Source organism: Staurois parvus, unplaced genomic scaffold (assembly GCF_062004578.1).
Source record: "Staurois parvus isolate SC_StPar_1 unplaced genomic scaffold, SC_StPar_1.0 ptg000450l, whole genome shotgun sequence".
NCBI classification, from domain to species: domain Eukaryota; kingdom Metazoa; phylum Chordata; class Amphibia; order Anura; family Ranidae; genus Staurois; species Staurois parvus.
The window spans coordinates 765,941-791,109 of NW_028318246.1; the positions used below are offsets into that span (position 1 = coordinate 765,941).

At 40.8% G+C, this 25,169-nt stretch overlaps 1 protein-coding gene across 7 annotated transcripts in view; it reads right to left on the reverse strand.

Annotated features, from left to right (window-relative positions):
* DENND1B (DENN domain containing 1B) overlaps positions 1-25,169 on the reverse strand; it is a 319,310-nt gene that overhangs the window by 244,891 nt on the left and 49,250 nt on the right. Inside the window, exon 1 of one of the 7 annotated variants that reach the window (XM_089688669.1) lies at positions 4,944-5,087. The exons of the other annotated variants lie outside the window; for them this stretch is intronic. The gene's annotated coding sequence lies outside the window, so the exon portion shown is untranslated. Of the gene's footprint in view, positions 1-4,943; positions 5,088-25,169 lie in introns of those variants that run through there. 7 annotated transcript variants of the gene reach the window in all.

Below are 25,169 nucleotides of genomic sequence, written 5' to 3' on the forward strand. Positions count from 1 at the left end.
ATCACACTGCACCCTCTCAAACACGCAAACGACCCTTTCCCAAATATGCAGTGCTGATCAATCGTACATATCTGAACACCCTCCATAGAAACGCACTTTATTCAGCTTGGCATCCAATTAGGCTGCATTCACACTTGAGAGTTCTGTAGCTTGAAGCTCGGAAGCTCCAAAAAAGCTCAATGGTGCCTGTTCACATCTGATCAAGCGAACAGGCACATAAGAGAACAATTGATTTTTTAAGTTTGAGCGTTTTTGGAGCTTCAAGCTACAAAACACACAAGTGTGAATGCAGCCTTAGTGCTGCCAAACACGCATTCAAAAATGTATATATGTGAACCAGGGTTAAATGTTTCATTTTCAAAGTTTAAGGCTACTTCCACACTGCTCTGTAGAAAAATTGCGCTAAAAATAAATGTGTTTTTTGCTGTGATCTTCCAGTCATTTCTGGTATGTTTTCTGGTTGCCTGCACCTGTGAACAATGGACATGTGCCACAAAAGCAAAACATGTTGCGTTTTTGTTGCATTTCCATTCCTTTCAATGGTGAGCAGTATTTTTGGGGTGGTTTTCAAAACAGGAACAAAGATGCAGCATGCAGGACTTTTCTAAATACACCGCACCCGCAGTGCAATGGTGTGAGGAGTCCCAAATGATTTAAAGGGAAACCTTTTTCTTATGTTTTTCTTGCACAGTAAAAACATAGGTAAAATGCATCAGTGTGAAAGGGCCCTAACTGAACAAGCTAAAAACAGAAACTGATGGGTTGCCATGCTCCATGCTCTGAATCCTATTGGCTCCAGGTTTGATAAATTCCCCCCCAGTATGTTTAAAGTGATGTTAAAGGCTTGCTTTTCTTTTTGTTTGTTTTAATAACAAACGTGGTATACTTACCTGCTCTGTGCAGTGGTTTTTCACAAAGCAACCCCAATCCTCCTCCTCATGGGTCTGCCGCTGGAGCTCCAGGCCCCTCCCTCCTGCCCCCATAGCAAGCAGCTTGCTATGGGGGCACCGAAGCAGGTAAGCTCCCAATCCACTGCTCTGTAAGCCCATGCACACACGGAGCTCAGCCCCACCCCCGTTCTCTCCTCACTGGCTGTGATTAACAGTGGCAGTTAACAGTGGCACTGTGATTAACAGTGGCAGTTAATCACTGGCAGTGATTACCAGTAGCAAAGGCTACCACTGCTGTCTCATCCAATGAGGAAGGAGAGTCACGGGACAGCCAAAGTTCTCGTGCGCATCACTGGATCGGATTGGGGCTCAAGTAAGTTTTAGGGGGGCTGGCGGCACAGCTGCACACAGGTGTTTTTTTTTTTTACCTTCATGCATAGAATGCATGAAGGTATAAAAGCATGAGCCTTTACAACTACTTTAAAGCATAACCCTCAGAATGTTCTCTGCATAATGCTGCACAGAACACTGATAAGCAGAGAGGTTGGTTGAATTTGACAACAAACTGAGCTCCCCAAATTTAGGTGTCCTTTTATGAAACTGAGATCAGCAGAGATCCTGAGGATCGTTGCTGATCTCAGATCATTGGTGGTTTAGGAAACAGAGATGATCAGCGGAGAACATGTTCTCCACTGATCATCTCAGCACACAGATGGCCAGTGTATGAAGGAGTGATGTCAGCCCTTCACTGGCGATCTGTGTGAAAATTCTCCCTCCAGATTCTCCAGCCCAGAGGTGGAGAATTGGGGAGATCGCAAACGAAGCAGCAGTAATTTACCTCTGCTTAGTAAACTGTGTGTTTTGACTGATCTCTTGCTGTAATCTCACGAGATTACATTAACAGCAGCCGTTTTCTACAGTTCAAAAAGTTTGTAGATCGCTTCTCTCATTAGGAGGAGCGATTCACGCCGCTTTATGAACAGGCATTCAGAGGAGACCTGTCTCCTCTGGGAATGCCAGTGAACTGAGAAGCGGTCATTTACCACTGCATGATAAAAGGACGCCTTAGTGAAGAGTAATGTGCAGAGCAAAGTACTGTGCTCTTTATGGGCCAAAGCACATTTACACTGCAGTGCGTTGTGCTTTGGTGCACCGTGGTACCATTTATTTTGAATGATATCCCAAAGCACTAAGGCAACGCAGCTCTGCCACACATGCATTGCAAAGCACCAGTGACATACTGTGGTATGATGCACCAAAAAAAGTTTGCATGTACTTTTTTTTGCCTGTTCTTGTGTATTGGCAGCCCATTCAAAATGAGTTGTGGGTGGTATCCCTGCAAGAAAACAGCATCATTGAGCCACTTTCCTTCGTCTGAAACTGACAGTTTTTGACAGACCCATGGTTAAACTGCGTGAAACCTGGACTGGACTATAATGTATAGGACATTTTCTATGCAGTACACCTATAGAATTATTCTGAAAAGGATTTCTATAGATACGCAAGGTTCTTTCCCTGTTTTACTTATGACACACTTGGCTGCTGTAAAGATATGCTAAATTAGAACTTTTCCCCAGGTTCAGAACTTTTCTAGCATTTGCACTCTTCTGTGTATTATAATAATGAACACTTCAGCAGTCCATAGACATAACACCTAAAGTCTATGGCAGAGAAACATGACTGGTGACCAAGAATTCTAGAGGAGGAGAACCCTTAACTGGAAAGTTTAGAAAACCTGCCTGGATCGCTTTTCTACCCTGAGATAGTACATGATGATGGCATCTATCTACACTGTTCTCCTTCACCCCTTCTATCTGTAGGCATACAATTGCTAGGACAGAAGAAGAATGCACTGTGGCACTCTGGAGATCTGCTCCCTAAAGCGCAGTTGGATTGTGCCAGCATGTCTGACCATCCTCTTAGGTTTAAGGGCAGCATTTGTACAGCAAAGTATATGCAGATGAAAGCCTTATTACCTTAATAATTAATTTCAGTTAGGAGATATAATTGCATAACAGAACATAACAGAATGTTTACTACTTAAGTAAATACTGTATTCTGGGTTTTGATTCAATGCAAACAGAAGCAGCAAGTTCACTGCTCTGAACAGGCCTGAAGCAGTCCGATGCCCCACACAGTCTGGCCTTTCTGTGATAAGACTCTGCCATTGTGTCACACTTGTTGTGCCTTTGTTGAGCCAAACAAAAGAGAGACTTTTGTGCTGCTTGTCTGAGCATGGCAAAGTAGCCCGCTCTCACAATGCCTATGCAGTAGGGGAGCTTGGACTGGCGGCGTCTCCTCAATCACCCTGTTGAGGGGGTCAAGAGAATCCGCTCATCCGCTGGAGTGGAAATGTGGAAAAGACCCTGCAGTGTGCCTGATCATCTCTACACTGGGGCATATTTTAAGACAGGCCATTGTTCTTCTGACGGGATAAAGACTTTAAACAGTCATGAGTCATGGGACTCTGGAGTCATGGCCGTAAGCACACCAGCTAGCCCAATATATGCACAGTGTCACACAGTTATGCAGACTATTAAGCCATGCAACAGCACAGGAAAATAAAACAAAATCCTTATCATGTTTGCGTGATTTCTCTAAAGAGAGGGTACTGAGAATCACCAATTGTACTCATTTTGTTCCAGAGAACAATGTTTTCGGTGGAGAGAAAACAGAACTGAAATAAATATTTACTTCAGACCACTGAGTACCAGGGAAGTCACAGAGTGAGGAATTACTAAGCTTTAAAAGGCCCGTGTGAATGGGGATTAGCACTGACACCCTGCAGAGAGTCAAGGATGGGTCAAAATAAAGCCTCAAGGATTAACTTGGCATAGTGCTGCCTTATTTCTGCAGTCATTTCCAAACAAAATTTTCTTGGCAAAAGTCCTAATATAGCAAAATTAAATTGGTGCATTTTATTCACAGCAATTGGCAGAAATGTAACACTGGTCCCTTCACTGTGGCATGCAACCCCAACAAGACAACAAATGCAGCCCATGTCTGTTTAAATAAGAGAAAGAGAATGGTAAAATAAAAACTGAACTGACCTCCAGCAGTTCCATCAGTTCACATTAATATTAACACACCTAAAGCTATTAGCATTTATTCAGAACTGGATTGCTTACAGTAAAATACCAATCTCTTTGCAAATTCAAGACAACAAAAACCTTCAAAGGATATTATACATTATCAGGCATTGTGTACACTTGTATATTAGTATTGCCTACTGATTTATTCTGCCATCCAGCATAATCTGCCATACATTCTGGCTGCTAAACTGCAAACTGGTTATGCTGCAACAAGTCCAGTCCCTTGGAATCACTGGACAGCCAGATCACTTTTAGAAACGGCTGAGCAGAGCTATAATGCATCTGACTGCATGACACAGGCCACATGAAAAGCAGCAAAGTGAAACAAAAACGAGAAGCGCACCAAGCTTGCGCATTACCTCTGTTACCAAAATTTGTTAATTAGAAAATGGTACTCACAAACAGCGAATAAAATCAGGCATGTAAGTCCTCAAAGGGACTTCAAAGATAAGGAGCCAGCACGAATCCCACCATGGGGGTAGACACTCAGTACAGTTGACGCGTTTCAAAGGCCATACCATCTTCATCAGAGCTAACTCTGATGAAGAAGGTATGGCCTTAGAAATGCATCAGCTGTACTGAGTGTCTACCCCCATGATGGGATTCGCGCTGGCTCCTTATCTTTGAAGTCCCTTTGAGGACTTACATGCCTGATTTTATTCGCTGTTTGTGAGTACCATTTTCTAATTAACAAATTTTGGTAACAGAGGTAATGCGCAAGCTTGGTGCGCTTCTCGTTTTTGTTTCACTTTGCTGCTTTTCATGTGGCCTGTGTCATGCAGTCAGATGCATTATAGCTCTGCTCAGCTGGTTCTAAAAGTGATCTGGCTGTCCAGTGATGCACTGTGCACATGTGCTGGTGGAGTCACCGGCTTCAAAACATGCGAATATCTCCTAAACTGTGCACATATAAGAGATAAAGAGATCTTCATTTTACCTACAAGTTTTATTGTAAACTTACCTGTAGGTAAAAGTGACAAAGCAGAGTTTTCTTCCACTTTAACAAGTCAGTAATTCTGGGTATGGCGGAGGATGTTACCCACTCCAAACGGCAGTGCTGGTGCTTGGCCAATAACCCAGAGCTGTCACATGGGGCAGGAAACCTTAAGCCCTGTGTAAGCTCAGACCTTACATGGGGTGTTCCTAATTTGCTCCTAGTGGCTGAAAGAAACAACAGGGCAGAGGAAGTAAAGTAAATATGTGCAGCTGAGAGCGGGGCAATAAACTGACCTTGCATTGTTTGGCTTGCAGGTTCACTTTAAACTCAAAATCAGGAAGAAAGAGGCGGCGCCCTCTAAGTGCAGTATGAAAACTTTTTAATGGATAAAAAGTATTACAGGCCACTCACAAAGCATAAGTAGGTTTGCGCTTGTAAATTAACAAGCATCCGTTGTAGTGAAGGAGTATGAAGCCTCTGGATCAGGGGTGGGCAAACTTTTTGACTTGAGGGCCGCAATGGGTTCATATATTGGACCCGGGGGCCGGACCAAGAGTAGATGAATGTTGTGTATGTGTGAATTAATATAAATTAAATTAAAATTTGTAACATTAAATGTTTAGATTAATTTAAACACTACCATGCCATCCATAGTAAGTATAGTAATATTCCCCCATAGTAAGCATAGTAATTAATCCCCCATATAGTAATTCATCCCTTATAGTAATTCATCCCCCCTATAGTAATTAATCCCCCATATAGTAATTCATCCCCCATAGTAATTCATCCCCCATATAGTAATTCATCCCCCATATAGTAATTCATCCCCCATATAGTAATTCATCCCTCATAGTAATTCATCCCCCATATAGTAATTCATCCCCCCTATAGTAATTCATCCCCCAGAGTAATTCATCCCCCCTATAGTAATTCATCCCCCCTATAGTAATTCATTCCCCATATTAATTCATCCCTCATATAGTATTTCATCCCCCATAGTACTATTCCCCCCCAAGTAGTAAGCCAAGTCCCCCCTGTGTCAATTTGCTTACCTTTGCTCCGCGCGTTCCTCTCGCCGAGTTCCCGCGCCGTTCCGGTCTTCAGGGCGGACTGTGAGAGGAGCCTAGCTCCCCTCACGTTCGTCACGCTGCCCCGCCTACACACATCCTGACAGCCAGTGTTTGCCTGCCCTGGCTGTTTTTTTTTTTTTATCACGCTCCGCGGACCAGATTAAAAGGTCCGCTGGGCCGTAGTTTGCCCATTGCTGCTCTGGATGGAAGGTGGTCACTAGCATCTGGTGGTGGTGCTGGTGGCTTCCACATGGCCTCTCTAGCTCATTATTGGCCAGCTGCCTCCACTCCATGTTGCATCAGACTACCTACAGGACTCTTTATTTGTATATTTATTACATTATATTGTTCACGATTTATTTTCCCAAATTCCATCACCACTGATTATATGCTTATACATACTATTGTATGCCGCATCTACCTCCTTACGCCGTCTCGGAGTGCGCCAAATATCCTACTTGCCTTTTAAACTTAAAATCAGCCTACTCTGATTCATAATTTTTGTGTAAGTACAATAACACATCTTAGCGCTGTAACAGTTTATGTATAGTAATAAGAAGTAACAGTTAGCAGCTCAGAACATAAAAGCAATGTAATTATATTTATGTGTATAGAAAACCCTCAGTGCTATGGACCTCCTAAAAAAAGAAAAATTTGTGCTGCTACATGTTCCCACATATACAACATAAATAAACAAATCGAAAATGCAGCACAACAATATAAATACAAAATATAGTACTAAACAATAAATACGTGCAAAAACAAAACGACTCTGCTTGTGAAAATCAATGTGTGCTATACCAGACGTCTAATCAATACATACATGTAGGACTCCAGAAACTGCACATAACCAGTGCTCTACATGAATTGTGCACACAAATAACGAATAATTATCCTTAATAGTGAACTGGCCCTTTAAATCTTGAATATCAGTACGTGGACTTGTGTGGTATATATTCCATAAATTGTGATCCACATACACTAACTATAAGTGTTATTAGAATATAGTCTCAAAAAATTGGTGAACCGTCCCTTTAAATCCATTGTACTTCAAAATAGACCAGTGTACCACACTACTGTATACACGTGTACGGTGCTCCTGTGTCATCCCTTACTGCTCATCCGCTTCCATCACTCAATTGTGCTCACCTCCAGGTTTGACCCGTAATGACAGGTCAAAATACACTTTCCCCTTTAACCCGGGAGGGTATACTGCTACATAGATCTTCACCACCGTTGGCCAGCACTTTTAAACTTCCCCAGATCGCTCCACACATTCATGTCTTTGGAGTGTGGGAGGAAAACTGATTACCCAGAGGCTATCAGCCTGCTAAAATTTCCTGTACAGCAGTACTCAGTATGGCAGAGGGAGGGGCAATACTTGGGGCCAATCAAGTGTCCTGCATTCACGTGCCAGCATGGAATATACTTATGCATGTATTGAGTAGACGTCTGGTATAGCACACATTGATTTTCACAAGCAGAGTCGTTTGTTTTTGCATATATTTGTTTAGCACTATATTTTGTATTTATATTGTTGCGCTGCATTTTCGATTTGTTTATTAATGTAACTATATTCCTTTGCCCTTCAATAAGATAGACCAGGGGTGACCCGTGTACGACATGCTGCCTGGTACTAGATTTTATCTGGCCAACAGCTAATGTGCACAGTCTCCACTTTTGGGGACACTGATGTAATGGGGGGCTTTGATGTAGGTAAGGATTTTGATGGGGACACTGACGTAAGGGGAATTCTGATGGAGACATTAATAGAAGGAAAACTCTGACGGCGACACTGATGTAAGGGGGGACACTGTTGGGGACACTGATGTGAGGGGCGACATTGTGCCATGCTGATAGACTCATACCCAAAAGGACTGCTGCAATAAAATCAAAAGGTGCTTCAACAAAGTATTAGTTTAACCACATGCCGCCCAGCCACTGTAGAAATACAGCGGCAGGGCGGCACGGGCATGCAAAACCACGTTTTAAAACGTGTGTTTTGTAAACAGGTTGGGGGCGCACACGAGGTGCGCCGCCACCCTACCTGTCCCGCCGATCACAGCCGCGGATGTCAGTTGTCGGGTCACAGCCGATAGCTGACAGAGAGCACAGCTGCAGTAGCTGTGCTTTCTGTCAGTTCCCTGACAGCTCCAGGACAAGCTGATCAGGACAGAAGAGTTTCTCTCTCCCGATCAGCGGTGTCCCCTGCAGTACACACCCCCGCCCCCTAGTACAACACTCCCCCTCACACAGATAACCCATCCCTGAAAAATAAACTTAACCCCTTCCTCCCCAGTGCCATTAGTACAGTGTCAGTGGGTTTTTTTTTTGCACTGATCACTGTATTGGTGTCACTGGTAATGTCAGTGACCCCAAGTCAGTACCCTCCAATGTCAGAATGTCCGCCGCAGTCCCGCCATAAGTCGCTGATCGCCGCCATTATTAGTATTAAAAAAAACTAAAAATCCCAGTATCTTTCCCGCCATTTGTAAACACTATAACTTTCACGTAAACCAATTGATTTACACGTATTGAGTTTTTTTTTTTTTTTAGCAAAGACATGTCGCAGAATGCATTTTGGCAGAGATTTATGACTAAATTTGATTTTTAAATTTTTTTTTTACTGGACATGTTTTATAGCAAAAAGTCCAAAATATTGTTTTTTTTCCTCAAAATTGTCAGCTTTTTTTTTTATAGCGCAAAAAATAAAAACCGCACAGGCGATCAAATACCACCGAAATAAAGCTCAATTTGTGGGAAAAAAAAGGATGTTAATTTCATTTATGTACCATATTGCATGACCGCACAATTGTCCGTTAAACTAGTGCAGTGCTGTATAGCAAAAAAATGGCGTAAATTGCAGTATCTATACCAATGTTTGTAGACACTATAACTTTCACACAAAGCAATCAATATACACTTATTGGGATTTTTTTTACCAAAAACATGTAGCAGAATACATTTTGGCTTAAATTTATAACCAACTTTGAGTTTACTATATATTTTTTATAGCTGAAAGTAAAAAATATTGTTTTTCTTCAAAATTTTTGGCCTTTTTTTGTTTATAGCGTGAAAAATAAAAAGCGCACAGGTGATCAAATACCACCGAAAGAAAGCTCTATTTGTGTGAAAAAAAGGACGTAAATTTCGTTTGGGTGCAGCATTGCATGACCGCGCAATTATCAGTTGAATTAGTGCAGCGCCGAGTAGCAAAAAGAGGCCTGGTCATTAAGGGGGGTAAATCCTCTGGAGGTCTAGTGGTTAAGGGTGTACACACTTGTGTAACCACATTATTTTAGTTTTTGATGTTTACCCTCCCCCCGCCACACACACACACCCCTAAAAGATTTCAATTTGTTTTTCAATTGAGTTATACAGTTTATAGGTCACATTAAAAGGTGGAAAAAGTTCTGAAATGATTTATCTTTGACTCATTTGTTTACATCACAGAAACCTGACAGTTTAACAGGGGTGTGTAGACTTTTTATATCCACTGTATATGACAGTGGCCTTCAAATAAAATACTCTTTATCCAAAAAGAATGTCATCCACCTCTTCTAGAAGTTTCCCAATCTGGACATTTTTTAGAATAGGATCCTTTGAAATATGATATTTTATATATATATATATATATATATATATATATATATATATATCCATACATATATTATTCTGAGAATAAATTAGAAGTATTTCTGTTGCAGCAATAAAGTTACTAAATTACTGCTAAAATGGTGAAGAAGGCACATGAAGGTTTGATACATTGAATAATGGGGTTTCCATTATTCTCAGACCCCAGAAAGCTCTATTGAACCATCAACTTCAAAAATTTAAGTCAAGGTTTGGCCCATCCTCTCAGGTCAGTGGGCCCATCTATAATGAAACATGGAAGATGCAAATTCAAGCTCAATTTTACCTAAAGTTGAGATATTGAACAATAGAAAAGGTATGTAAAAGAATAAACATTTTGTAACAGTTTCAAAACTTTCGGTAAGAGTTTATTGTAGGCACATGTTATTACTTCCAAGCCCTATTTGCATTTAAACTAAACAAACAACATACCCCGAAACCAAGTTCAGAAAACTACCATTTCTTTCAAAGATTCCTGTTTATGTTTTTAACAATGAGATACCATCTTTCTCTTCAGCATGTCAATAGATCAGGAGGTCTAAATGAGAAACAAAACAAAAGTGATCTGTTCCCATTACCCAAAGGGAAAAAGCTACTGGGAACTGCATGACACCCCAAAGAGCTATACTCCCAGAAGTGTCAGTTTTGGTGCAGACTTCAGCAGATGAGTACTCAGCATCTAAGAGCAGGTTTGGGGCAAAGACAGAAGGAAAGAGGAGTATGTATGGATTTCTTTTATAGGTAGGTTTGCACAGAATGGCCAGCTTTGACAAGATCTGGGCACCTTGGATCAAACACTTCCTCCCAACTTCATTTAATACAATTATAAATTGAGACGTTTTTTTTTTCTCTTATGGTCAACATTTCTTCCTGCCTTCCCCATCCTTGAGTGCCTTTGATCCCCATTTCTCCCCTCTCCCATGCATCTACGTTTTCCCTTTCCATGGAGCAGACACGGACCTGTGATCAGCAGGCAGATCCCCCACTGAGCAAGCAGATCCGCTGACAGTTCCGCCCCATGTGAAAGGGGCCTATAATATATTGTTAAAAGTAAATGGTACATCTCTCAATTAAATCATAAAAGCAAAGCATTTTTTCCAAAAGCCAAACAATGGCACTCACCAAGGGAGTCCTCTCTCTCCCTTATTGTAAATTGTTACCATGGAACACCTTGCCATATCTCCATGTAATAACCTGGATATTAAGTGTATTCAAATCATAAACCACCATTCTAAATTGTAACTTTAACCAGATGACCTCCTTCTGTATTTCACAAATCCACTTGTATCACCTCCCTCCATTAACAGGGAATTTAAAGAACTCTGGGATAAGCAAAAAAAAACAACCATTGGTGCACCCCCCTACACAAAACACTAAACAGTTCATAAGAATTTGAAAATACTTACCACTTAGGAGAAAAGTCTATTTACAGTTTCATGGCCTCATCTGTGTAATTCAAAAGATAACAGCATCTGCTCTGCCGAGGAGGTGTAACAGCAAGGATTACATCATAACTTCCCCTCTCTCTGCAGTAAAAGGAAACTACAGTTCCCATCAAGTACAGGGAATTGCAGTGAATGTGGGCAGGCACACTAGGCCTGTACATGTTGAATGTGTCTGAGAGTCTCAGTCCGCCCACCACTGCAAATGGAGCTGAAGTACATCACTGTTTCTTGGAGAAAGAACTACAAAAGTGATGTGCCAAGACCGGTGGCTTGGGGAATAGGAGGCACAGCAGGCACTGGTCTTACAAACAGGAACATTTTTTCTCTGATGGGCCACTTGACAGCTTCATTTTTAGGTGGTTTTCTTACTTGACTGTTCAGGCTCTCTGGAGGTAATATGGAGCCCTATCCTCTCCCTTAATCCCCTTCCCTCTCATGTTTTTTTTTCTTTTCTCTCTTTTTTTTCTCTCCTGTTTGCCTTAAGCTATCCTCAGGATATAGTTTTATTTTTCTACTATGAATCGTGTATGCTCCTAACTTAGAATATTGGATAGATAGGCTTACTGCTATTTATTGAGTGGTTACTATTATTCTGTTTTTTCCTTACTCCTTTCTATCTACTCCCATTGTTTTTTTTTCCACTGAAGTTACATGTAGCATTAAAATAATCAATCACTCTCCACACTTTTGCCTTTAACAACTTCAAGTCCGGACACTTTTACCTCCTTCCTGTCCTGGCCAATTTTCAGCTTTCAGCGCTATCACACTTTGAATGACAATTGCGCGGTCATGCAACACTGTACCCCTATGAATTTTTTAGCATTTTTTTTTTGAGACAGGTAAAACTTTATTTTGGAGGTATTTATTCACCACTGGGATTTTTTTTTTTTTTTTTTGCTATATAAATGAAAATGTTCAAAAATTTTGAAAAAAAAAAAGTGTTTTTCTTATAATATTTTTCAAATAAATAATCTTTCTTCATAAATCTTGGACAAAATGTATGCAATTTTTTTTTAGTAAAAAACCCCAAGTAAAAATGTATTCAATTATCTTTTTAGTAAAAAAACCCAAATTAGTTTATAACCAAAAATTCTTTTTACATTTTTATTATTTTTTTTATCTTATTATTTATGTTTTTTTTTTTTTTTTACATACTGTCACCCTAGCAGTACAGTGTCACCATAGTAAAAGGCGGTTGTGAATTTTTTAGCACTGATCACTGTATTGGTGTCACTGGGGATGTCAGTGACACCAAGTCAGTTACCCCAGTGTCAGAATGCCCACCGCAGTCCCACTCTAATTTGCTGATCTCCGGCATTACTAGTGGAAAAAAAAAAAATTCACGTAAACCAATTCCTTTACACGTATTGGGATTTTATTAGCAAAGGCATGTAGCAGAATACATTTTGGCCTAAATTTATGACGAAATGTTATTTTTCAAATTTTGTTTACAGGACATGTTTAACCGCTTCCGTGCCACCCTATAGTAGAAATACTGCTCCAGGGCGGCACTGGTGTGCAAAATCACACACACAAACATATACATATTTTTTATATATATATATATATATATACATATATATATATAAATATAAAAGTGATTAGTGCTCCCACAGTTTTCGCGTCCCTCCCAGATAGCATCAGATTGCCACGCTCACATACACAATAGACCTCCATTGATAGTATAGTGTCTGAATGGATCAATATCTTTGATCAGATCAGCACTATACCAGCATTCACATTAGTATAGTGTCCCCAAAAATGCAACGCTAGCAGGATCACCCCTGGAACCTGCCAGCACCTGCGTTTAGCCCCTACGCTTAACCCCTCCCTCTTCTCCCCCAGCAAATGCAGTGTCAGTAGGTCACTGTCACTTGATACATTTCACACAAAACTGCAGTGTTCACAAAAATCAGGCCTGTTCTCTGTTAGCACTTTCCGGTAACTTTTTTTGTAGCGATTCAAGCAGTCCCAGACAGCCAGGTGGTCTTTTTCCCGCAAGTCGCACTAGGTACCTATAAATGTAGTGGCCAAAATGTCAATGGAAAGGTACTCTAGTGAAGAGGCCTACAGGATTCTGAGAATGTCAGAGGAGAGCGAAGGGGAAGACTCACTGACACAATCAGCCTTAGAATACAAACCTGTAGAAAGCAGCGGTACACTGACAGATAGGTCAGGCGATGGAGAAGAGCACTCTGCTAAGATCAGGCGTACCAGTCCCCAGGTCGCTGAGATGTTACAATCAAATGATGACTCTCATATGCAGCAGAGTACCAGTACTAGTGCCGCTCTACCTTTTGGTGAACTGGTGAGCACTAGCGGCCTAGTACATCCTGGTCTTTCACATACCAGCACTGCAGTATCACTTGGTGCCGTGGAGAGTCCCATAAGTGCAGTACAAGCTAGTGTGGTGGCGAGCAGAAGAAGTGTCCCACAGCCACCAAGAATTCGCACATAGGCCCATAGAGCCCCTAGTATTTCGAATGTGCTTGCAAATCCCGATTGGTAGCCCACAAATTCTGCAGCACCCGTACTTCCCCCATTCACTGCCCAAACCGGAATTCAGGTGGAAACAGAAAATTTAAATACTCCCCTTAATTTTTAGAGCTGTTTTTCACAGAATATCTGTATGCATTGATTGTGAATCAAAGCAATTTATATGCATAACAGTTTATCGCCGCCAACCCAAATTCAAACCTTGCCAGACCATTCGCATGGAAACCCATTACAGTTTCCGAATTTAAAGTATTTTGGGCCTAACCCTCAACATGGGCATTACTAAAAAAATGAATTGCGGTTGTATTGGTCCACAGACCCGATTCATTATATGCCCGCGTTCTCTGCTGCCATAGCCAGGGATAGATATGAAAGTATAATGAGTTTTATGCATTTCAATGACAACACAATCTGTTGTCCTTGGAATGACCCTGAATTTGACTGGCTCCACAAAATTCAGCCCCTCGTAAATCACCTTAACTAAAAATTTGCAGATGTCTATATTCCCCAGCAAAACATCTGCATTGACGAGTCCCTTATTCATTTTTTTGGCCACCTTGCATTCAAACTATTTCTCCCTAGCAAGCGTGCCAGATATGGGGTCAAGATGTATAGGACCTGTGAGAGGGCAACAGGCTATACATGTAAGTTTCGGATTTATAAGGGAAAAGAGCCCTCTGGATGCCCAGACTACATGGGGAGCAGTGGCAAGATAGCTTGGGACTTGGTGTCATCCTTTTTACATATGGGGTACCACTTATACGTGGGCAATTTTTATTCAAGCGTACCATATTTAGACATTTGTACAGTCTTGGAATTGGCACATGTGGCACCGTGTGACCTAATCGCCAGGGCTTCCCCCAACGGCTTGTAAATACCCATCTTAGAAAGGGGGAAGAAGCCTGTTTGAGAAATGAGGATGTCATTCAACTGCAGCACCTACTTGTTTATTCTGACAGCAACAGGGTCTTGCTCTCAGAATATATATAAGTAGGTGTGTGCAGTGCTGTTAGATGAGATTTTTCAACCGCAGTTAAAAAAAAAAAAAAAAAGAGCATATATACCGAAGCATGGGGGCCTGGGGTGGATGGCCCCTTTGCTTCGGCATATATATTTATAATATTTTTTGGCACATTTCACGTGTGCCCACCATTAGAAATGGGTTAATGCAGGGCTGTATATTCTAATGGTGGGTATATCACGCACTTTTTCTGGCAGAGATTTCTTCTTTTTTCATTCAGCCCACAGGCTGCATAAAAAAAAAAAGAACATAGCATATACACCCAACAAGGACCAGCGATGTACAGGTACATCACTGGACTTTGAGTGGTCATACCAGGATGGCATCATCCTGGTATCGTTTTTTTCAGCCAGCAATTGGCTTTCATGTAAAAGCAATCCTAGTGGCTAATTAGCTGCAGGATTGCTTTTACAAGCAGCAGAAGAAGATGCCCCCCCTCCCCCGCTGCCTTCCATGGCCTTCTCGGGCAGTCCCGTGCCATTGGGGGAACCTGAGAATGCAGCCAGTGTTTCTGCCAGCTGACCATATAGCCGATTGGAGAACGAAATCATGCCAACCATCTCTACAGTCTAAGAAACCGGAAGCTACGAGCATTTCATCACTTCAGTTTTGCAGGATATAAACAGCGCCATTTGTAAATTGGGAAAGCATCTGATCACACAGATCTTGGTGAGATTAGATAATGTGAGGGCAGAAGAGATATCTGGGAGTCTGATAGACCCCAGATTTCTCAGAAAAGAATATATGACAATGGCCATTGAAGTTATAGGGAATATTTGCATTCCTTGTGATAGCATTAAAAGTAATAAAAAAAAAAATGAAAAGGGACAGTGTAAAAATAATTTAAAAAAGCACCCTCGCCGCCCCCGCGTGCGCGAGCATTGACCCTGCGCCAGTATGTAAACAGCAGTTGCATCATGCATGTGAGGTATCGCCGCGAATGTCAGATCAAGGGCAGTAATTCTAGCACCAGAACTCCTCTGTAAATCTAAAATGGTAGCTTGTAAAGGCTTTTAAAGCGTTGCCTATGTATATAAAAAAAATGTATGCAGTTTGTCGCCATTGCATGGAGCATGCGCAATTTTAGAGCATGTCATGTTTGGCATCTATTTACTCAGCATACCATCATCTTTTATATCTTACCAAATAATTGTCCAATATATTGTGTTTTTGTGCATTAAAAGTAAAAAAAATAAAAGTGTATTTTTTTCAAATAATTTGGTTTGAAAAATCGCTGCGCAAGTACTATGTGACATAAAAAATTGCAGCACCCACCATTTTATTCACTAGGGTGTCTGCTTTAAAATAAATATTTAATGTTTGGGGGTTCAAAGTAATTTCATAGCAAAAAATACAGCGTGAGTGATGTGTGGCATAAACTTCTAATGCCCCCCCCCAGAACAACCCCTTTTGGATGGTAGACACCCCAAACTATTTGCTGAGAGGCATGTTGAGTCAATAGAAGAATTTATTTTTTTACCACAAGTTTTCGGAAAATGAAAAAAAAAAAAAACTTTTATCTTTTTTTTTTTTTACACAAAATTGTCACTTAAACATGCCACAGGTATATGTGGAATTACTCCCCAAAGTACATTCTGCTACTTCTCCCGAGTATGGGGATACCACATGTGAAAAACTTTTTGGCAGTCTAGCCAAGTACAAGACCGCAAAATCCACCTTTTAAAGACTTTTAAAGGGCTTTATTTCCTCATTACACTTCCTGCCGACCTATCACAGTTTCAGAGGCCCTGAAATGCCAGAAAAGCAACAACTCCCCCAAATGATCCCTTTTTGGAAAGTAGACACCCCAAGGAATTTAATAAGAAGCATAGTGAGTATTTTGCAGATCTCGTTTGTTGTCACAAGTTTTTGGAAAATGAAGAAAGAAAACAAAAACATTTAGATTAGGGTTTCTACTTTTTGGAATGGGGGTAATTTTGAGATGTTTGTACTGTCCTGGTATTTTAGCACCTCAAGAAATGTGATAGGCAGTCAGAAAATAAAAGCTGTGTAAATTCCATTATCTATACCAGGGGTCTCCAAATTATAGCCCTCCAGCTGTTGAAGTACTACAAGTCCCATCATGCCTCCGACAGCCACAGACAAGACTCCCAGAGGCAGAGTCTTGCAAGGCCTTGTGGGACTTGCAGTTCCTCAATACCTGGAGTACCATAGTTAGGAGACCCCTGATCTATACGATAGTTTGTAGATGCTATAACTTTTACACAAAGCAATCAATATACAGTTATTGGGATTTTTTTTACCAAAGACGTAGCAGAATACATTTTGGCCTTATTTTGTTTATAGTGTGAAAAATAAAAAGCGCACAGGTGATCAAATACCACCGAAAGAAAGCTCTATTTGTGTGAAAGCAAGGACATAAATTTCATTTACGTACAGCATTGCATGACCGCGCAATTGTCAGTTAAACTAGCGCAGCGTTGTATAGCAAAAACAAATGGCATAAATTGCAGTATATACCATAGTTTGTAGACGCTATAACTTTCACACAAAGCAATCAATATACACTTAATGGGATTTTTTTCTACCAAAAACATGTAGCAGAATACATTTTGGCCTAAATTTCTGACCAACTTTGAATTTACTATTTATTTTTTATAGCTGAAAGTAAAAAATATTGTTGTTTTTTTTCAAAATGTTCTGTCTTTTTTTGGTTATAGCGCAAAAACTAAAAAGTGCACAGGTGATCAAATACCACCGAAAGAAAGCTCTATTTGTGAGGGAAAAAAAAGGACATACATTTTGTTTGGGTACAGCATTGCATGACCGCGCAATTACCAGTTGAAATAGTGCAGCGCCGAATAGCAAAAAGAGGCCTGGTCAGGAAGAGGGGTAAATCCTCAGGAGGGCAAGTGGTTAAGGAAAAAAGAAAAGCTTTTTATTATTTTGTTCTTCACAACCCATACAGCAGGCACCTTAGAGGAAAAAGTAAAGAATGTGCAGTGAAAAGCTGTCTAGTGAGGTGTCTCAATGGCAAGGTTTACAGAAATAGATGAGTGACATCGTAAATCCAGGTGGTAAGGTCCAAAACTGGCTGTTGCTGTCACACTGTATGAGCAATATATGTGCCCAACAGCGCCATTTGGCTTGCCCCAATCTCCTCATCCGCTTCCTTCTTGATAACACTAGAGCAATCACAGTGATTAGGGCTATTACACTAGATATCCTGTTTGCCAATACTTCTTCAAAAACAAAAATGGGTTTTTTCTCTTTTTTTGTTCCTTTCTCCCTCGCTTCTTCTCTCAAGTCACAAACAGAAATAGGATGTGATGTCAAAGGAAATAACCGGAAAATGCATGTAAATATAACATTCATAAAAACTTGTCTCAATGTACATTTAAAACACACATCAACACGCATATGTCCATATCCATGCTAACGGAATGCAATGCACATCCATTTTTTCAGTTTTTTTTCTTTATACACAATTATGTGTGAACGGGCAAAAAGTGACAGGAAATATGGACCTCTGGTTTAAAATTTCAATAAAAAAATTAATTTTAATTGACAGTTTTTTAATCATATGTGTAAAAATCAAACCGAATTAACCACTGGATCAATTTTACTTCTTTTTTTTTCTTCAGAGCAACAAGAGACAACTAACTAACCTCACAACCTAGCCCACTAACCACACAAAGAAGGAACCCCTCCATATTTTAGTTTTTATTTTCTTTTAAACTGGTCCCATAAAGTTGCTCCCAGCCTTTCATTTCATTCCCAATGGCTCCATGATTGAAACACAGAATCAAACCCAAGCAGATGGTACACATACCATTCCCATGTGGTCCCATTTGCAAACGAGCAACTACATATTATACAGTCAATCCAAATGTTACATACTGTTCTTATGGACATTATTTGTATGCCTTTTTTGGGACGGCATGCACCCCGAACCTGGCATGCAAACTCAATGTTATACATAAGCTTATGGGATCCCCAGAAAATCATCCCCTAAATTCAGAGTGGCAAAGGGATCCACAAATGCAGTTTACAGACCAACAATGGGAAATAATTTGCAGCCTGTCTCACAAATGCTCAGCTAAAAACCCAAGAGGCTTCCTTTAAATTGCTTATCCACCTATATAAATCACCAGTTTTCCCAATGAAGCAGCCCTTCCATATGTTGGACTTGCTCAGCAATCAGAACCTCTTTGGGTTCAATTCGCCATTTAATCATCCATATTGCTAAAACGAGAGAGACACTCTCCACAGAAACTCTTTTATTGGACCTTCCAAAGATCTGCTTTAAATAAAAAATGTCTCTCGTCTTCTCACTACACTAAAAGAACAATCCTTACCATCAGTTTTGGAGTAGATCAACAACATCAAATTTATCTTCAAAATAGAAGAGGTCAGATCCAACGATCCAAAAGTTCCTAATAACCAGAGGTTATCTATAAATTAACCCCTTAACACTGGCGCCTACCAGCCCTTTAAAGGGGTTTCTGCTGCCAGGAGGCGGGATGGGATTTATAATCATGTGACCGAAGTGATTGGCTGTGCCAGCAGTCACATGAGACGCAAGTAGCCATCGGGAGCTTACTGTTAGGCGCTGGTAACTGTGCTGGGAGCACGCACTCTCGGCACCGCTTTGTTTACATTTTGGTACACATATATTCAGCCTCTCGGCATCAAGGCCCAACCAACCAAGAGACTGCATATATGCGTATTGCCGGCGCAATGAGGTTAATGTTGCCTTTCATTTCTATTTTAAACTGAAGGGGGGAGGGTTTACAAATTACTTTAAAGCATTGTCTGTGCTCAAAATGTAAAACCATATATTCATTTCCATATTGTATTTCAATTATTCCTAGCCTCCTATTTCTCTGAACAATCAAAGTTTTAAACTTACTTTGTGAAGAACCCCACACATTGGACTCCTTGAATGCTGTATTTACTATGACCTGTGAGTAGGCACTGCTGTGTCACACATTTCACAGAACCTGCCTTCTGAACAAAAGAGGTACTGAAAGGAGGAGTTTCAGAAGGTGGAGTCAGTACAGGAATTACTGCTTGCATAAAGCAATGTGCCATGGGATACTTAGTTCCTTGAAATAAAAAGTAAACAGCAGTGGAGAGGCTGCAAAGCATGCAAGTCAGATATCCGACAGACAGAACTCAAAACATGGCAGGGGATTTTTCAAGTAAGATTTTATTGGATTGTCAAATAGAACGATCATTTGCCCATTTTCCTATTCTAATAGGATGACCACACGTCCCTGGTTTCTGGGAATAGGCCCCAATTTTAGGGGGCTGTCTCTGGGGGAAAACTTGTCTCCAATTTTGTTCCTAGATAAAGAACGTGTCCCTGATTTATTTCAAGCTTTAATACTGGTGCCCTTGCGGTTGCAGGGTATTCCAACTTAGAGACATTTTGGTGATTGGCAAGGAGTTGGAGGAGAGAAGGGCGGGGTATGTCTGCTCCCAGCTGTGTCCGGGGTTAATGATGAGGTCACATCCCCTCTCACCTTGTGCAAACTTCATTGCAGGAGATAAGGATGTGGATTATTGACCACCTTGCCCTTGCTTGTAACAGTGACTTACAGTGCACAGTTGGGCCTGCACTCCTGACCCAGGTTAATAAACCATGCCCCTTTAAATCCTTCCACTGTTAGCACAACTTGGCCACACTCAGCATTTGGTGTGGCATGCTTAGCATGCCACTATTATTCTCACCTCCTGCCCTGCCATAGGCCCACCCCAATAAAAGTAGAAGTGGTCAGTAGGGTTTCATTTTTGGTTACTGTATATTATAATGCTGTTATAAAATGTATGCTGTGACTTTATTTGTCTTTTAAGCATAAGAGGTATCTAAGGTCTTCCACTGCATTTTTCCTGATTTAATGATTGTGGCAATAAATTCAGCCAATAACTTTGTTTAAAAAAATGTATTCACTTATACATTTGCAGATAAGGTATATAAGACATTCACAAAGGAAACACTGCAAGGTCTTAAAGCCATCTATGCATTCAGAACTGTAGTATTTCTTGGTATATAAAATGCATACAAGTTATTTTTTCCATTAGTCAGCGGTGCCGCTCTAGTGTAAAATTTTAAATGGATCCCAACGACTGCCGATGAGTTCCTGTGTTTGTGGTTTAAGCTGTGTTTTCTTTTGAAGCCCTGCCAAGGCTCTGGTGTTAATGACACTAGCAGGAAATCATAAGGCAGGGGGCAGCTGTGTATTATTTCTGATTTAGCTGTGAACACATCACACAGAAAACATGCAGATCCACTGGGAGTCTGAGATGTGTTAGTCCTAGGATCATGCTGATAATGTTGGAGGAACTACTACTTTTCAATGTATGAATTCAAGAAAAATTCATCCAGAAGCAATGAATGCCAGGAGAGAGGGTCATGTTCTTAAGGTAGAGGAAAACAAGAATATATATTCAGTATTGCTTCCAAAGAGAACCTCCACCTTAGGGGTCATTATATTGGTTATGTTAAATCTTGCATGGGGTGAACCACTAGTTTTATGTTTAAATTCCTATCTCTTACCTGACAGACTCCTGGTCAAAGATGCACTGATCTTACTAGGATTTTTTTTCCTACTTTGGGGGCTCATGCACACAGGCAGTTTGGCTCGTACATTGTAAAAATCAGGTGTTTATGGGCGCAAGGGGGACACGGGTGCAGTGTACAGCCCCCTGCCTGTGAAAATTGGTAATCGCATTAAGGGCTATACATTCATTTTGAAAGGCTGCTGGCAACAGGCTATATATTGCAAATGTGCCCCCCTTGCACCTAAAAAAGACCAATATTTACACTGTAGAAGCCAAACCACCCATGTGCATGAGCCTAAAGAGTCTAGCTATACCAATCTTATGTACATAAAGTGGACCTTTCATTAACTTTACAAGTCACAATGAATTAATTCCAGACATGTCACAATACAAAAAAACTTTACTAGCGTTAAAAAGCCATTTTTGTAGTTTGACATAACCCATAGAACAACATCCCCCACTGGGTCCCTCCCCTGGTGGGTTCTGAGACTATATTGTTATGCTCTCATACTGCACTTGTATAGTGTATATAAAACTGCTCCTCGCAATCTGCCGATGTGTTTTCTGTATTTGCCCAACCCTAAGGCATTTACTGCTTCTCTGTATACATTTCTGCTAACTGTAGCAGTTATTGATCTTTAAACAAGTGACTTTGTCTTATGGATCTTAGATTGTAAGCTCCAAGGAGCAGGGCCCTCCTAACCCTCTTGTATTGAACTGTATTGTTGCTGTATTGTCTCCCTTTATATTGTAATAGCACTGAGCAAACTGTTGGCGCTAAATAAATCCTGTATTATAATTATTATGCCATCAGTCCCCTGCAGGCAGGAAGAAGAATTAACTCAGTCTCCTCACCTTCAGTGATTAGACTGCAACAATGTAATTTTGCAGAAAGGTTGGAAAGCTACAGCTGGGGCTAAAATTGTGTCTTACGAATCTCAACATAGCCAAGACTGCAAAGGCAGCAGGATTTACATAAATGTGCCATCTCTATACTAGTATCTCAGTCCAGAAAGTAGATGCGGACTAGATTCAACCATATGGAAAATAAAGCACTTGAAGGCATTGTCAGGGGGAATACTGCGATCTATGCAAGCAGTAATAAAGAACTGTTATATTTCTTATTATACAATACTTGTCATGCATGCAATTAACTGGAGCTGTATTCAACCCAAAACCAAAATTGTAGTATATTGCAGCCTACCAATCCTTAGATGTGGTGCCTGCATTTGCTTTAATTTTATAGGATTTTTCCTAGTGATCTGGCCAGTAACAGACCACCTGTATTAGAGTGCCCCCACCCTGGATGAAGGAGCACAGGGCAACCACTGGACAGAAGCATTGTTCATCTGGGGGTGTTAGGTGTACTAGTAGATTTAGATACACTAAAAAATTGAAGCCAAACTCCAGCTCACACTTTTGGTTTTGTTTTTTTCGTTTTGGTATAAAGGTTTTATATAAATAAATAAAAGCTGATAATTGTAAGCACCACTGTCTGTGTTGAATAGTTTTGTCTCATCCCTGTACCTGATACATCTGCAAGAGAGCTTGTTCTTTTGAAAAACAATAGACTTACTGGCCAGATCACCAGATGAAAATAGAAGAAAGCCTATAGAAGTAAACCAATGCAGCCATCACACCTAAGAATTGGTAATATACACTGCTCAAAAAAATTAAAGGAATACTTTTTAATCAGAGTATAGCATCAAGTCAATTAAATTCCTGGAATATTGATTTGGTCAGTTAAGTAGCCAAGGGGGTTGTTAATCGGTTTCAGCTGCTTTGGTGTTAAGGAAATTAACAACAGGTTCACTAGATGGGTAATAATGAGACGACCCCCAAAACAAGAATGGTTTTACAGGTGGAGGCCACTGACATTTATTTCCCTACTCATCTTTTCTGACTGTTTTTCACTAGTTTTGTATTTGGCTAGGGTCAGTGTCACTACTGGTAGCATGAGGCGATACCTGGACCCTACAGAGGTTAGACAGGCAGTCCAACTCGTCCAGGATGGCACATCAATACGTGCCATTGCCAGAAGGTTTGCTGTGTCTTCCAGCACAGTCTCAAGAGCATAAAGGCAGCTACTCTAGGAGAGTTGGATAAGGCCATAGAAAGTCCTTAACCCATCAGCAGGACCGGTATCTGCTCCTTTGTGCAAGGAGGAAAAGGATGAACACTGTCAGAGCCCTACAAAATGACCACCAGCAGGCCACTGATGTGAATGTCTCTGACCAAACAATCAGAAACAGACTTCATGAGGGTGGCCTGAGGTCCTCTAGTGGGCCATGTGCTTACTACCCGGCACCATAGAGCTTGATTGGCATATGCCATTGAACACCAGAATTTGCCGGTCCCCCACTGGCGCCCTGTGCTTTTCACAGATTAGAGCAGGATAACAACATCCAACGCCACCAGGTTGCACCTCAGATGATTAGGAGCATGTCCCAGTGTTGTCAGACATGCATACAAGCACCTGGGGGCCATACAAACTACTGGAGGACCATTTTGAGTTGCTGCATTAAATTTCAGCAAAATGGACTAGCCTGCTGCATAATTTTTTTCAAATGATGGGGCATCCTTACATTCCTAACACATTACCCAGTTCATATCAGTATAGATAGAAAGCATGATATTTTTCCCCATTGAGATCTGAAGTGTTTTCAAAGTGTTCCTCTAATTAATTTTGAGCAGCGTGTGTGTAAACACACACACACACACACATATGTATGATTTCCTTTTTTCCAATACTACTAATGGTGGTGATCTACGACTTATATGGGACTGCTATCAGAATAGTAGGAATACAGCGGGTGCTCAAAACAGAATAAATAAATATATCAATTAAAAGTGTAACCAGTTGCATATGCACCAATGTAGGAACCCTAAAACCTAGAAAACATCAATATAGAAAGTGCAGCTCTAAAAAACGTATACTAAAAAATTAAGTAAACAATAATAATCAGTATCCCTTTTGATAACGTGCTTGGCACGAAACGCATCAAGGAGGAGCCGTACGTGACGTCACGCCGCCGGAGCAGCACGAAGGCCCGGCGGCCATTTTGCAGAGTGGCTGATCGGCCACGTGCAATTACCTTTAGGATACATATTTCTTATGCTTTTTTATGCAACATTATGCACTTATTTCTGCTGGATGATCATCTATATGTAATAAATACCATTTAACTACTACACTATGAGGCATTTATATCATTGGCTCTGACCTGAGCTAAAGATTACAGAAAACCCCGGAAGAAGCGTGGCTGCAGAGGAGGCTTGTGTCCAGAGGAGGGATCCTTGTTCCAGGCTGTCTGACAGATCTACCTAAAGGGGCTCCCTACAGAGTCATATTCAGCTTAATGCGCATGATTTATGTGCATCTGGTGAGTGCGCATTTTATACAATCTCTCACACGGATTGAACTGGAAGTCACAACCGTATTATATGTGGATGGAGCACTAATTTGCTGACCTGACCACGTCAAGTCTGCACCATCTTTGAACACTTTCTTGGTTTATAGACTATTGATACAATCACGTTCTTACTTGGCACTTGATAATACACCACACTCACTTGCATGTATGTGATACTGATAATTATTGTTGACTTAATTTTTTAGTGCTGCACTTTCTTATACTGATTATATGGGACTGCGATAGTGCAGAGGGCAATCTGACACTAACTGACACTGGGGGGGAAAATGCCTAACTGCCCCTAATACAGTGATCAGTGACAATACTATATACCCATTTTACTAATCAAGCTGTCTAGAAAGAGGTTAACATCCAGGGCAATCAAGGGGTTAAATGTCTGCCTAACAATGTGTAATGTGTGTTACTTTTACTAACAGATCTTTGTTTCTTATTCCTGCTTTGCAGGAAAAAAAAAAACAGAGATCTTTCCCTCTGTTGATTGTCAACACAGGGCTATGGGCTCTGATTGGAAACAGCCGATCAGCAGGTCCCGTCCATGAATCATTTGTTGGAGGGGGTTGGATATGCATGTGCCTAATCCAGAAGCAGGCAGCGACATACCAGTATATCGCTTTGCCCACACG